The sequence below is a fragment of the Rhinopithecus bieti genome, unplaced genomic scaffold (assembly GCF_001698545.2).
Source record: "Rhinopithecus bieti isolate Rb0 unplaced genomic scaffold, ASM169854v2 scaffold_7684, whole genome shotgun sequence".
Taxonomy (NCBI): Eukaryota; Metazoa; Chordata; class Mammalia; order Primates; family Cercopithecidae; genus Rhinopithecus; species Rhinopithecus bieti.
In genome coordinates this window covers 317,663-333,052 of record NW_016806071.1, presented here as the reverse complement: position 1 = coordinate 333,052, position 15,390 = coordinate 317,663, and the positions used below count along the sequence as shown (strand labels likewise).

The window sequence follows — 15,390 nt, the reverse complement described above, 5'->3', positions numbered from 1 at the left end:
CCNCCCAATTTTTTTTTTTTTTTTTTTGAGACCGAGTCTCACTCTGTTTCCCAGACTGGAATACAGTGGCGTGATCTCAGTTCACTGCAACCTCTGCCTCCCAGGTTGAGTGATTGTGCTCATGTCTCAGCCTCCTGAATAACTGGGATTATAGGCACATGCCACCACACCGGCTAATTTTTATATGTTTAGTAGAGATGGTGTTTCACCATGTTGATCAGGTTGGTCTCGAACTCCTGACCTCAAGTGATCCCCCCACCTCACCCTCCCAAAGTGTTCGGATTACAGGTGTGAGCCACCGTGCCTGGCCAACACTAGGGTATATTAATAAGCAAAACAGACAATAATCCTTGCCTTTTGGAGCTTACATTATAGTGGGAGGAGCTAGACAGAAATATTACCAAGTTAGTATGTCAGAAGATGACAAACGCTATGGGAAAAAATAGAGTAGGATAAAGAGAGACAGGGATTTCTTGGGGGTTGAGGGGTACAATTTAAGTGGGTGGCCAAAGAACGCCTCACTGAGAAGGAGACATAAAGACCCTGGGGCAGGGAGGGGGCATCAGACTATCTGGGTCACAATGGTCCTTTGCCCTACAGGTATGTAATTCAAGCCAGGCCAACCAATGCCTCTACCTGGGATTTTTCAGCCAAAGCAGACTAGAACCCACCATTTTTTCTCTCCCTTCAGGGAGCTGCAGGGAGGTAAGCCGGGGGCTGCTAACAGCCATGCCTGTGCTTCAGAGAAAATGATGATAGAGGAGAGAAAGAACAGGAGACAGGACATGGACATAGAGGTCCAGGGGGCCTGGAGAGCTGGGTTCATGGGGGCCCAGAGCCCACTCTGCCCCTGTCTCTTCAGCAGTTCGATTGTGTGAGCTATTTTCCTTTTTTGGCGTCAGCTAACTCCAGTTGGGTGTCTGTGACTTACAGGCACAGGGGCGACCACACAGAAGGGAAAGGGAATTTCCAGCCATTCTGAGCAGTGCATTTGCTAGAGAAAAGTCACCTGAGTCATCCATTCTCCATGGTGGGTGCCCCACACAGGGAAGGCTGGCCCTGCCCGGAGTCATGCTTCCCAGATGTTTGAATATTTAGGGCTTATACATTTTCAGAAGGAAAAACAAAAAGTAAGTTGGACTGGCAACTTTTTTATTTGGTCCAACGAGGATAAGAGAAAATAAATAATCGGTGATCAACCACTTTCACCACTATTTCACGGCAAATGTGCCATGCTTGAACTCCGAAGGTGGAGGACATGGTTCAGAATAAAGGATAGCATTGCAAATGGAATAAAATAATGTGATGAAAACTCCACTTTATTTTCTTGTTTCCCAAAGGACTGGGGAAAGCGCCTTTGAGAACCGCCCCCGTGCACCACCGCAGTGGGCTCAGAACCATTGCCCTGAAGTGTGTAGGACTCAGAACTTTCAGGAAGACACAGGGCCAAAAGGGCCAGACTCCTCTTTCCAAATCCTGATTGGGTGAGTTGTTTTATTAGACACTAGATCCCCCAGGCAAAAGGATTTTGTAACTAGCAGAGAATTGCCTTGCCTTAGGGAATAATAGACCATTGCTACACTTCCATGGCTGGAAAGAGAGGGAACCTAGCGTCTGCTGACCTGGAATACTTGTTCCCCAAGAATTAGCCTTTGCAGAGCTTGCTCCTCTGCCTATTTGAGGAAGGCAGTACCATCCTCATGAGCTCTATCCAACCCTTCCTGCCAGTCCCCAGGCCTCAGATGCTCCCTCATGGCCATGCTGTGTTAGAATGGCCTTAGAATTTCCCTTTTCTCTAGGATTGTTGTTTTTCTGAGCATTGCCTTGTATTAGTCCAGATGTTGGTAAAGTTTTTCTGTAAAGGACTGGATAGTAAATGTTTTGGGCTTTGTGGGTCACATGGTCTCTATCGCAACAAATCAGCTCTGCTGCTATTGTGCAAAAGCAGCCACAGACAATATGTAAACAAATGGGTGAGGCTGTGTTTCAATAAAACTTTATTGAACAGATGGAGGGCTAGATTTGACCCACAGGCCACAGTTTGCTGACTCTTACACTTAGCCCCTGTTTCAAAATGTGCAGTTTAACCCTCCCTTTTTGTTAAAGACACTGATGATGTTTGTTACCTTTACCCAGGAGTGCAAGGAGGAAGGACTGGGTTGTTCTTTTACTGATACCCTAGAGTCTGTGACTTTCCCTGTATCTTTCTTATTACTAAGACCTTGTGCCACATTTATTCTCTCTTTAAGCAGAACCCCAATTTTTTTATTATGGTGGGTTTATCTTATGAATTTTAAATAATTTCTCAAACCAGGAGATAAATTCAATGTTCTTGTTACAAGTTAAATTTATCCACCCCACCCCACCCCAAACTTGTATGTTGAATTTTCAACCAAAGTTGACTGACCCCCAGTACTGCAGACTGTGACCTTATTTGGGAAAAGGGTCGTTGCAGATGTAATTGGATAAGTTAAGATGAGGTCCTACTGGAGGAGTAGGGTGGGCCCTAAATAGAAAGGGGAAATTTGAACACAAACACATACAAATGGGAACAGTCTTCACCACATGAAGACTGGAGTAATGCTGACACCTGCAGAGGAACTACTCAAAGCTGGAAGAGGTCTGGAACTAATTCAGTCCTGTTCTGGCACCTTCAGAGGGGACAAAGTCCTGACAACGCCTAGAGCTCAGACTTCCAGCCTCCAGAACTATGAGAGAATAAATTTCTGATTTAAGCCACTCAGTATGTGATACTTCACTATGGAAGCCCTAGAAAACAAATACAGTTCGTTATGAAATGGGATGACCCAAGGTAAACCAATGATGAATCTTAACTCTCTCAATGGGGACATGTCAGTAACACCAAGATGGAAGGTTGGGCTTTTGTGGCCTGGGGTTGTAGATTGAAAAAGAGTTGTTGACATATTCCTGGGTTGTTCCAGCTTTGAAGGATATGCCGTTTGGGCCTTCTTGAGAAGGAGAATTTCATTCCTGAGCTCAAGCGCAGAGGCCAGGCCACTTGGAAGGGCCTGCCAGCCACAGAGGTGAAGCCGTACCAGGTCTCCCTGGGAGAATGCAGGGCTGCAGGCCAGCTGGGGCCCCTTCCTTGCGTGTTCTGGTCATCTGGCTTCTATCAGTTCCCCTGATCTGCTGGATCAGGCTTTCTTCTTTAATCCTTAAGGTATTTTTCACATCATTTAAGTGTTTCTGCTTCCTGCTGATACCAACATATACAGAAATCGCCCAGAATGTGGTGGAGTGAACTTAAATGTGAGTCACACAATCAAATCTATTTTTAAAATCAAACAGATTTTGTCTCTATCCCCCGTATGCATGTGTTCCTCATACCAGCTTTCTGCCCATACCATGGGAAGGAGAGACTCAGAGGGGTCCTTCTCTGAAAAAGTGGACCAGGGACACACCTTTCAGGAATAAAATTCTTCCCTTTCTTTAAGCCTCACTGGACAATGTCCTGGCAACCAACAGAATTCCAAACACACTGTCTATTCCAAGATAAGAACACAAATGGCCCTCTAGATAGGTAAGCCCATGGAACTGATGCTTCGTTGTCATTCTTCCACTGCATAAATGTTGACTGAACTTCCAGCACAGACCCAACTGTTGACACCACTGTTCTGTAAGCATCCCAAAGGGTATGAGAAAAGGGTGTGTTTGCCAACATTTGCATCCCCAGTTGTAAAAGAGGCCCATAGTCCCACAGACACTCAGCATTGATTCTTTTAGACATGACCTCAACTTAGCACAGGCCACTAGGATCTTCATAAAAGGATATTTTGCTACAAGTTTAGCATCATGGCTGGTATCTTATTTTGCTTTGTCAGTTCTCCCATCTCCCCTTCTTGACTTCACCAAGCTCCCTGGCTCTGACATCTGACCGTCTCAAGACTTGCTTGGGAAGTACCTACAGTTGCGCATTAGTGCTCTCTTGCCAATACACTTTCTGTACCCCTGGGTCCTGCCCTGGCCATCTTCCCTTCACCAGCAACCTGCCCGAAGTTCACTGCACTTTGGCATCATTAATGGTGCTTTATAATATGTTCTTATTCCTCCATCCTCTCACCTTCCAAATGCTCCAATCCCATGACCCATTTCTGTAGAATCTGCTCCTTGGCAGCTGGGAGAAAGGAGGGGGGCACGATGACAGGCGGGACGGGAATGGTTGCTGCTGGCTTGGCAATTGAAGAAAGATGGCAGCTGGGGGCTCTCTCTGGGTGACTTCACTTCTATGAACTGAAAGGTCTGGCAGGGTTTGTGTTGCCCACCAAGAGAGTATGAATCACTCCATCCTTTTGTGTTTTATACATGCTTTTATCAGTGTATACATCACAATTAGACTAAACCAATTACTCATTGTCATGCCTGTCTTCCCTGTTAGGAAATGGCAATGACTTTCATTTTTCCATCAACCTAAAGGCCTTTAAAAGTCTTTGTGCCTGCTAGGTGAAAACTGGAGCAATAGACTGTTAAAGCTTTGAGAACCTCTGATAACAACCTTCTCCTGTCATACAAGGAAACTGAGGCTCAAAAAGTTGGCTTGCTCAGCAGAGATAAGGGAATGTCTGCTGGCTTTGAAATCATGTTCATCTGTGTTCAAAACCTTCCTCTTCTGATAGCTGGATGACCTTGTTCAACAATTTTTTTTTTTTTTTTTTTTTTGAAATGGAGTCTTGCTCTGTCGCCCAGGCTGGAGTACAGTGGAACCATCTCAGCTCATTCCAACCTCCACCTCCCAGGTTCAAGTGATTCTCCTGCCTCAGCCTCCCAAGTAGCTGGGATTATGGGCATGCACCACCATGCCCAGCTAATTTTTGTATTTTTGGTAGAGACAGATTTCACCATGTTGTCCAGGCTTGTCTTAAACTTCTGACCTCAGGTAATCTGCCTGCCTCCGCCTCCCAAAGTGCTGGGATTACAGGCATGAACCACCGTGCCCGGCCAAGATATATCTTTCAACTTCTGTTTTCTCATCTGTAGAAAAAGAATACTGCAGTGATAGTCACTTCAAAAGGTTGTTATAAGGAATAAACAAAATAATATCTGATAAGAGCCTAGCACAACCGTTGATACCTTAATGAATGGTAGTTCATTCACTTCCCGCCAATCCTCTCCTATCCTGGGTCTATGCACTCCCCCGTGAAAAGTGAAGAGTTCTGTGCTCTTCTCTCTATTTCATGTGGACTTCCTAATATTTAGTTGCTTAAGCTAGCGGTGAGAGGTTTTGCTTTGCAGTCAGTATTTTCCAGATGGCACAGGGATTACCAGAAGGGCTACCTCCCAGGGGGCAATGGTAGTTTCCCATGTGCTCTGCACCCAGAATGAAATAACAGGACTTAGGCTGTCATAGAAAACTCGGAATCAAGTACTCCTTGCTGAGTGGCCTTTGAAAGTTTTTGTCCATTTGGACATATGGATGGGAAACAGTACAGGGCAGTGGTTCAGAACATGGGCTTCAAGTCAGACAAATATGACCTCGAACCCCATCTCTGCTTTTCATTAATTATGTGGAGTTGGACATGTTACTTAACCTCACTGTGCCTCAATTTATTTATCTGTAAAATGGGAATAACAATAATATCTTCCTTAGAGGTTGTTGTAAAAATTAAATGCAGTAGTATACGTTAAGGACCTGGCATTTGGTGGGCACTCTCATGGTGGCTGTCATTGGTATTACTATCATCTATATTAGAAACTGGCTCAGGAATCAGTCACTTGTACTCTAAAACTCAGTGGGAAAAAGTCCCTTTAGGAATGCTTATCCACTGCTGGTGGGAATGTAAATTAGTTTAACTATTGTGGAAAGAAGTTTGCTGATTTCTCAAGGAACTTAAAACAGAGCTATCATTTGACCCAGCAATCCCATTACTGGGTATACCCAAAGGAATATAAATCGTTCTACCCTAAATACGCATTCTGTGTATGTTCATTGCAGTACTATTCACAGATGTGGAATCAACCTAAATGCCCATCAATGGTAGACTAAGAAGAAAATATGGTACATATACACCAGGGAATACTATGCAGCCATAAAAAAGAATGAGATCATGTCCTTTGCAGTAACATGGATGCAGCTGGAGGCCATTATCCGAAGCAAACTTACACAGGAACAGAAAACCAAATACTGCATGTTTTCACTTATAAGTGGGAGTTAAGCACTGAGTACACTTGGTCACAAAGAAGGGAACAATAGGCACCAGGGCCTATTTGAGGGTGGAAGGTAGCAGGAGGGTGAGGATCGAAAACCTATCTATCAAGTACTATGCTTATGACCTGGGTGATGAACTAATCTGTATACCAAACTCCCGTAACATGCAATTTACCTATATAACCAATCTGCGCATGTAACCCTGAACCTAAAATAAAAGTTAAGGAAACACAAGTTCTTTCCTAATACTCTTAACTATTTGGATTTGTCACTGGTTCAGTGACCCTGAAATTAATATTTTTAAACATCATGTATAATTACTTTGAATTGTGCTGGGTATCATGATTAGAGAGAAATTTGAAACTGTGATTTATGTTCCACAAAATTGTAAAATCCATTTGGATAGAAGATAGAGGATGTTTTACTTGATGGAAGGCTATACTCTGAGTCAGGAAAACTGGTCTCTACTCTCAACTCTGCCATTAACAAATTATGTGATATTTGGCAAACCGTCATTGGCTTAGCCTCAGTTTTCTCAGCTGTAATGTGAGGTGGTTTGAAAAATTTCCAGCAGGAACAATCATTTGTATATTCGTACAACAGATTCAATTGTTTTGGGTGCTAGAGATACAGAAGTGAGCAAAATAGACAAAGCCCTGCCCTCCTGGGGTTCCAGCGTTGAGACAGAGATAAACAGAACATACAAGAAAACATTTAGAGTGTCGAATGATGACCAAGGCCTCAGAGAAAACGCAGCAGGGAAGGGGGACAGGAAGTACTGGTACAGATTGGGAAGTTGGCTGTCATTTTAAATAGCATGGCCAGAGAAAGCCACACAAAGAAGGTGACATTTCATCAAAGCCTTAAAAGGAAGTAAGGAAACCAGCCATGTGGCTGCCTGGGGAAAATGTCTTCCAGGTTGGTGAAACAGTAAATACATGAGACAGGGGCATGCCCGGCATGGGTGGAGGAACAGCAAAAAGGTGAATGTGACTAGAGTGACTGAAGGAGGGGAGAGGAGGAGATGAAGTGAGAGAATAGATGGCAGGGAGGCCCAATCCTGCAGGGCCCGGAAGTCCCTGGACAGATTCTGGCTTTTGCTCTATGGGAAATGGCTGCCATTGATGAGTTGAGTAGAGGAGCAACACGGTCTGATTATGATCTAAAGGATCTCTCTGACTACTGGGTAAAGAATAGTCTAAGATGGAACGAAGGCAGAGCAATAGTCAAGATGAAGGCTGAGGCGGGAGGGCCACTCCAGCCAGGAGTTCGAGGTTATCATGCATTATGATCACATCTGTGAATAGCTGCTGCACCCAAGCCTGCACAGCATGACATGACCCATCTCTATTAAAAAAAAAAAAAAAAAAAGTCAAGATGAGAAATGATGGTAGCTTAGACCAAGATCCCAGCAGTGTGAAGGTGGTAAACAGTGGCAAGTCTCAAGGTACATGATGAAGGTAGACTTGACAGGATTTGCTGTCGGATTGAGAGATAAGAATGAAAAGAAAAATGAATGAAGTGAAGAACTCTTGGCTTGAGCAACTGCAAGGATGCGGTTGATATTAAGATGGGAAATAGTGTAGATGCAGCAGGTTTTGGAGGAAGATCAGGAATTTGATTTTGGGAAAGTTACATTCCAAATGCCTGTTAGGCACTTTAGTGGATGGCTGATATATGAGTCTAGAGTCCAGGCGAGAGCTAGATCTAGAAGGTGGCAGCTTATAGATGGCATTTACAACCGTAAGACTGGATGTAAGGGATTGTTATAGAAAAAGAAGAAGAGAAGTCCAAACCCCACTCCTGAGGTCTCCAATGATAAGGATCGAGGAGGTGTGGAGAAGTCAGCAAAGGTTCCTGAGAAGTACTGGCCCAGGAAGTACAAGGAAATTCAGGAGAGTGTGACGTCTTAGAAGCCAAGTGTGGAAAGTATTCCAGGAAATCTACAAACCTATGACATAAAACAGTCTGAAGAAACGAAGAGATGGCCGTCAGAGATTCATGCATGGATTAGAGTCCATTGTTCCTGAGGTTCCTGGAGCTTGGGGGCAGGGCTGCTATTAGGCTCAGAACAGGAGGAGGATCTAGGTGGAAGTTGTTTATGCAATTACCTTTCAGCCTTTTCTAAGCAGGTTATACACAAGACTGACAGACTGTGGTTGTGCAACGAAGTAGGACTCAGAGAGTAGGATAGAGTTGGTTGAAAGAAAAAAATTAACATTTTAGATCAAAATTCATCTCAACTACAAACTATTAAATGTCATTCCTGTGTTTCTTTCCATACACTTTAAATTATTTCTTGGTCAGAAACATCCTGCTGGTGAATGCCTAGAAGGGTCAGCCATTCCCCAAATTCTTTTGAAATGCTGAGTTCTAAGTTATGAAAGTTGTTTCTCTTAGAAGGGCATCTGAAGATGAAAGTCAGCCTTTCCCCCGCTCAGCAATGAATTACACTGGCCTCTCTTATTATTCCCTCATTTTTATGAAATGGAAACTCTTTCACAATGTTTAATGGGCTCTTCACATGTTATTTCACGGACCATTAACATAACTGGATAATAAAATTGATGTTTAAAATACCCTACTTATCCCATGTAAGGTGTGAATACACCGTGATTAACCCAAGGCAGAAGAGGGCAAGAGCAAAGCCATCCGACGCAAAGCAAGAGTGGTTCAGAAGCACAAGAAGTGGGTGCCCTGCCTGCCTGTTTGGGAGAAAAAATAATGATCATAATGGCTATCATTTATGTTCTATACTCATCCCCTTTTCCAGTCTGCACACGAATTATATGAGGCAATATTGTTCCCACTTTTTAAAAAAGTAAATTACTGAGGTACCTGGCTGAAGGGGCATGCCATCAAAGGTGCCTGAATAACGGACTACTGCAGCCTAGCCCAAGTGGCACATCAAACTCACCATCATACGTGCCCCCCAGAATTCATGTGTTGAAGCCCTGACCCCCAGTACTTGATGTGTGGCTGTATTTGGAGAGAAGGCTTTTAAAGAGGTAATGAAGATTAAATGAGGCCATTAGGATGGGGCCCTAATCCAGTATGTCCGGTGTCCTTGTAAAGAGAGAAAGAGACCCCAGGAATGCGCATGCATAGAAGAAAGGCCGTGTGAGGACACAGCAAGAAAGTGGCTGTCTGCAAACCAAAAAGAGAGGCCTCAGGAGAATGTGACCCTTCCGGGACCTTGATCTTGGACTTCCAGCCTCCAGAACGGTGAGAAAGAAATTTATATTTAAGCCACCCTATCTGTGGTATTTGCTACAGCAGCCGCAGCAGACTAAGATAGGGTGGTATCAGGTCTGCAGTAGACATATTTTGGAGCACTCTTTTTGTGAAATGGACACTCTTCCTCATCCTCTACTTAATTAGGGGTGATGGGGAAGGTGGTCATGTTTATGCCACATGACCCTTGGCTGCCTATTGCTGTGGGCAGGGGTATATGACAGGCTCCTGGCAATTAGATCTCTGTCCTGGGAGTTTATAATTGGAGGACTGAGAAATGGAGTCAGTTAGACAATGAAGGTCGAGGTAGCGGTGATGCCACAGAGTCCTAAGGCCATGTTGGTCTGTGGGTGAGCAGAAAAACTTGGCCTTCCATTGGAGAGAACAAGGGATATGTGGAAAGAGAGAGGGACTCTGTAGTCTCAGAACCGAAGAGATGAAAGAGAAGCCACCTGGTGACGTCTGAGTCCTGTGAGACCCTGCTTTGCTTCCTGCCCTTGGATTCTGGGAGCATCTCTGTATCCTTCCAACAAGTCTTCACCTCTGCCTAGTCTGAGTGGATTTCCATTCCTTGTGCTCAAACTGAATCAGACTCCAAGCTCATGATCTTTCCATGTGCATAGTGTGCTTGGCTCATCTAAGGCAAACCCTCACAGCCCAGCAGCACTCCTGAACATTCAGGATCTTTCTCCTTCACTACAGCTTTATTAATTCTACAAAAGCATGTTAGATGCTGTGTTGGTCAGGGTTCTCCAGAGAAACAGAACCAGGAGCTAATATATACAAAGAGACTGATTTCAAGGAATTGGCTTATGTGATTGTGGGGGCTGGAAGGCCAAAATCATGAAGGAACCCAAGGACAGGTTGGAACCTCTGAGGCATGTGGTTTGATGTAAATTAAGGATAGGAGTTGACAAATGTTTTCTGTAAAGGGCCAGATAGTAATTATATTAGTCTCTGTGGGTCACTGTTTCTGTTGCAAGCACTCAACTCTGCCATTGTATTGTGAAAGCAATCACAGACAACATGTAAATAAATGAGCATGGCTGTGTTCCAACAAAACTTTATAAACACTGGATTAGGGATTTCACATAATTTTTTAGTGTGTTAAAATATTATTATTTTATATCTTTTTGATCATTTAAAACTTAAGAAACTTACTAGTTCACAGGCAGTAGAAAAATAGGGTGGGTAGTTTGGCTCACAGGTCATAATTTACTGACCCCTAATTTAGAACAATAATTAAAATATTGCAGTTAAAGAAGATTCACATCAAAATTTCTATGTTGTTCAAAAAGACAATGATTGAGTAAATTAAAGTACAAACGCTTCTGAAAATTTTTGCAATTAAAGTAATATAAAGACTATATAGCAACATTGAAATGCTATGATAAATTGCAAGTGGAAAAAGCAGACTCCAAAATTACGTCTACTCTGATTTTAACTATGTTGAATGAATCTTGAATAAACTATGTGCAAATTATGTATGCACAAGGATTGAAAGGGAAAAATGAAAGCTGTTTGATTTGAATGAAGCTGGGACTGTGGGTAATTTGTTTTTGCTTAAATGGGAGTATCAAGTTTCCTTCTAATTCTCACTTTCTATGATGTCATTACCCTGGACATTTAGTTTAAATAATTAGGCCATCCCCCTTTGCAGATAAGGAAGGAAGAGGACGTAATTCCGCTTGGTCAGAGGTCAGAGTTTTAAGTAGTGTTCCAGTTAACCACTGCTGAGTAACAAACAACCCTACACTTAGTGGCCTCAAACTACCACCATTTTATTAAGTTCGTGGATTCTGTGGGTTGGAAATTCAATCTGGGCACAGTAGCCATGGCTTGCCTCCCCCGTAAGATGTCTGTGACTTCAGCTGGAAAGACGTGAATGGCTGCAGGGGACTCAAATGTCTGGATTCTGCAGCATGCTCTTCTGAGGTAAGATCTTCATTTGCACTGGAATCTGGGCAGGAATCACTCCTAGGATGGTGAGTTAGCTTCCTAAGGCTTTCATAATGAAGTACCACAAACTGGGTGGCTTAAAACAACAGAAATTTATTATCCACAGTTCTGGATGCTGGAAGTCTAAGATGAAAGTGTTGGCCAAGTTGATTTCTTCTGAGGTCAGGGAGGAACAGTCTGTTTCTTGCCTCTTTTCTATCTCCTGGTCATTGGCTGGCAACCTTTGGCATTCCTTGGCTTATAGAGGAGTCACCTTGATCTCTGCCTTCAATTTCCACATGATATTCTTTCTCTGTGTGTGTGTTGTCTCTGTGCCTACATCCTCTTTTTTCATAAGGACTCCAGTCATTTTGGATTAGGGCCCACCTTAATGACCTTATCCTCACTTGATCATCTGCAAAGACCCTGTTTCTGAATAAGGTCACATTCACGGATACTGGGGATTAGGTCTTTAACATTTCTAGGGAGATGCAGTTCAACCCATAGAAGCTGGGCTCAGCTGGGACTGCCTACACAGTGCTTCCATGTGGCCTCTCCATCTGGCATGGAGCTGAATTCTGAGAGGAGTATCCCTGAAGCGAGACTAAGTGAACCAGGTAGAAGCTGTGTAGATTTTTATGAACTAGCTTTGGAAGCCAAGGTCTATTGGTAGAAGCAGTCACAAGCTTGCTCAGATTCAAGATGAGGGGCATAGACTTTATCTTTGAATGGGAGGAGTATCAAATAATTTGCCACCACTGTTTTTAAAAACAGACTTCGGCCAGGTGCAGTGGCTCACCTTGTAATCCCAGCACTTTGGGAGGCTGAGGTGGGAGGATCACTTGAGCCCAGGAGTTTGAAACCAGCCTGGTCAAAATAGTGAGGCACTGTCTCTTAAAACAAAACAAAACAAAACAAAAACCAGACTTTATTATACACATACGTATGTATATGTGTGTGTGTATGTTTGTATATATACATATATTTATTTATTTATTTATTTTTTTGAGACAGAGTCTCACTCTGTCACCCAGGCTAGAGTACAGTAGTGCCATCACAGCTCACTGCAGCCTTAAACTCCTGCGCTTAAATGATCCTGATCCTCTTGCCGCAGCCTCCCAAGTAGCTGGGTCTGTAGTATAGGTGTGCACCAGCACACCTGGCTAAGTTTTTAAAATTTTTTTTGTGAGAGATAAAGTCTCACCTTCTCACTTTGTGGCCCAGGCTGGTCTCAAACTCCTAAGCTCAAGTGATCCTCCTGCCTTGGCCTCCCAAAGTGCTGCGATTACAGGTGTGAACCAACATGCCTGGCTGACTTCATTTTTTAGAGCCCCGTGTTAGGTGCACAGCAAAACTGAGAAGATACAGAGGTTTTCCATGTAATTCCTGCTCCCACACGTGCACAGCCTCCCCTATTATTAACATCCCCCCACCAGAATGGTGCATTTATTACAATTGATACATTTGTTGCAATTTGTTACAATTGTTACAATTGATGAACCCCCCCCATGCATCATCACCCAAAGTCTATAGTTGACATCAGCATTCACTGTTGATGTTGTACATTTCATGGGAATGCATAATAACATGTATCCACCGTTACAGCTTCACTGCCCTAAAAATTCCTCTGTTTGCAGACATTTTTAAAAACCACCTCATGTAGGGATGTTTAACCTTGGGTTTGTGGACCCCCTGGGAATCCATAGATGGCTTTTAAAGCATCTGAGAAACTATAGGAGTTATGCAATGTGTCGTATGAGCCCAGGTTCTTTTTTCTGCAGCACTGGTCCACAGTTCAAATGGGGCTATGACCTACAAATGATGAGGAAGTACAGGGATATTGGGCCAATTTGCTGCTTCCGAACAGATCAGGGCACATTTCCCGTTCTCTAACTCAGAGAAAATGTTTTCTATCTCTGGCTTGGCATCAGAAACAGCCTTTCTCCTTCCCTGAGGCAGCCTCCGCCATCTGCCAAATGGCGTTGTTCTGTGACTCCAGTGTCCTTGAAGCCATTCAGAAGTCTTAAAGGGAGGTCCCTAGTGGTCCCAGCATGCTCCAGCTCCTAAGGGGACAGGACTGGAACTGAAAAGCAGCCTGTTTCCCACTCTCCCCAGACCCGGAGGCTCTGTGAGCCCAAACATCCCACAGCAGAACTAGGAGCCCATGGAAGGGTAGGCTTGTCCCCCCATACTCAGCCCCTTCCAATTCCCCTTCCAACCTTACTCATGCTTCTGTTATTTGGGTACCTGCTTATCTCCTCTACTAACTAATAAAATTTTGAGAGCAACGACCTGTCATTTCTCTGTATATTATACATATTTAGCACCATGTTTTTTGCATATTTCTCAAAACGGTTGGTAATTTTAAAACATCAAAGCTGAGTTGCAGAAAGTCAGAGCAGGTCTCCAAGGGCTCTGATGGCAGCTTTGGTCACGAGAGTGCTGGTTATTCATGTGGTTAGAAGCAGGGCCTCAAGAGCTCACCATGCTAGGAGGGTCTTATCTGGGGAAAGCCAGAGTGGGCCGAGATAAGAAGGGGATTTGAGAAGGGGAATTTGAGGAGAGAAACTTAGAGCTAGCCTGTGTTCTAATCCCAGGTTTACCACCAACAATCTGTGGGACAGGACACCGGTCAAGGCATGTCTGTATGGCATAGTAGAGTTGGAGTATGAAGCTTGGCTCTCCCATGTATTAGCTGTGAGAGAGGCGGCAGCTTCGTGTCCTAGCTCCCTCCTCTTATTATCTGTGTGTCCTTGGGCATTAATAAGCCTCCAAAGCCTCAGCTACCTCTCTCTGAAAATACCTATTCTAGCGTTCCTGATCCTCTGGGTTGAAACCCAGGTGCTGCCAAGATGCTGGCTTACCACTCTTCTCTCATGGGCCCTGACACCAAACTCACTGGAAACATGGCACTGTTACCCATCAGAAGCCAATTCAAAGGACCTGCCCCCAGAGAGACAAAAGGTACAGATATTGTGGATGAAGCCATCTGTTACTTCAAGGCCAATGTCTTCTTCAAAAACTATGAAATTAAGAATGAAGCTGATAGGACCTTGATATATATAACTCTCTACATTTCTGAGTGTTTGAAGAAACTCCAAAAGTACAACTCCAAAATCCAAGGTAAGAAAGAAATGTATACATTGGGAATTACTAATTTTCCCATTTCTGGAGAGCCTCATTTTCCACTTAATGCAATTTATGCCAAACCTGAAAACAAACAGGAAAATGAAGTGATGAGAGCCTATTTACGATAGCTAAGGCAAGAGACTGGACTGAGACTTTGTGAGAAAGTTTTTGACCCTCAGAATAGTAAACGCAGCAAGTGGTGGACTTGCTTTGTGAAGAGACAGTTCATGAACAAGAATCTTTCAGGACCTGGACAGTGAAGAGAGCTAGGGCAGCCGCCATCTCCAGAGCGCTGGGCAGCATTTTCCATTAAGATGTACACAACCTTTTGCCTTTATTTCATAAAGTTTTATACAGAAGAGAGAAGAGCATGTCTTTACTTGGAAAAACTTTTGATCAAGAATTTGGGGTGGGGGAAAAGAAAGTGAGTTATCAAAGGGGTTGATCTGAAATTTTCTGCAGTATTAAGCTGGTGCTTAATAAGTAATAATTGGAAGAAATATTTCTTTTTTTTTTTTTTTTTTTTTTTTTTTTGGGTTTGAGACGGAGTCTGGCTCTGCCGGCCCAGGCTGGGAGTGCAGTGGCCGGATCTCAGGCTCACTGCAAGCTCCGCTGTCCGGGTTCAGGGGGGGGGGGGGTTTTACGCCATTCTCCTGCTCAGGCCTTCCGAGTAGCTGGGGACTACAGGCGCCCGCCACGTCGCCGCTCTAGTTTTTTGTTATTTTTTATCTAGAGATGGGGTTTCACTGTGTTAGCCAGGGATGGTCTCGATCTCCTACCTCGTGATCCGCGTCTCGGCCTCCCAAAGGCTGGGATTACAGGCTTGAGCCACCGCGCCCGGTCCAGAAATTTCTAACATTAAAAAAATACCTATTCCAGAGATTACTAGTGTCTGCCAAGTGCCCTCCATGGGATAGGTACTGTTG

At 43.8% G+C, this 15,390-nt stretch overlaps 1 pseudogene; it reads left to right on the top strand.

Annotated features, from left to right (window-relative positions):
* Nucleotides 1-624: 624 nt before the first annotated feature.
* Nucleotides 625-14,724, top strand: LOC108531247 (actin-related protein 2/3 complex subunit 3 pseudogene; annotated as a pseudogene).
* Nucleotides 14,725-15,390: the final 666 nt, after the last annotated feature.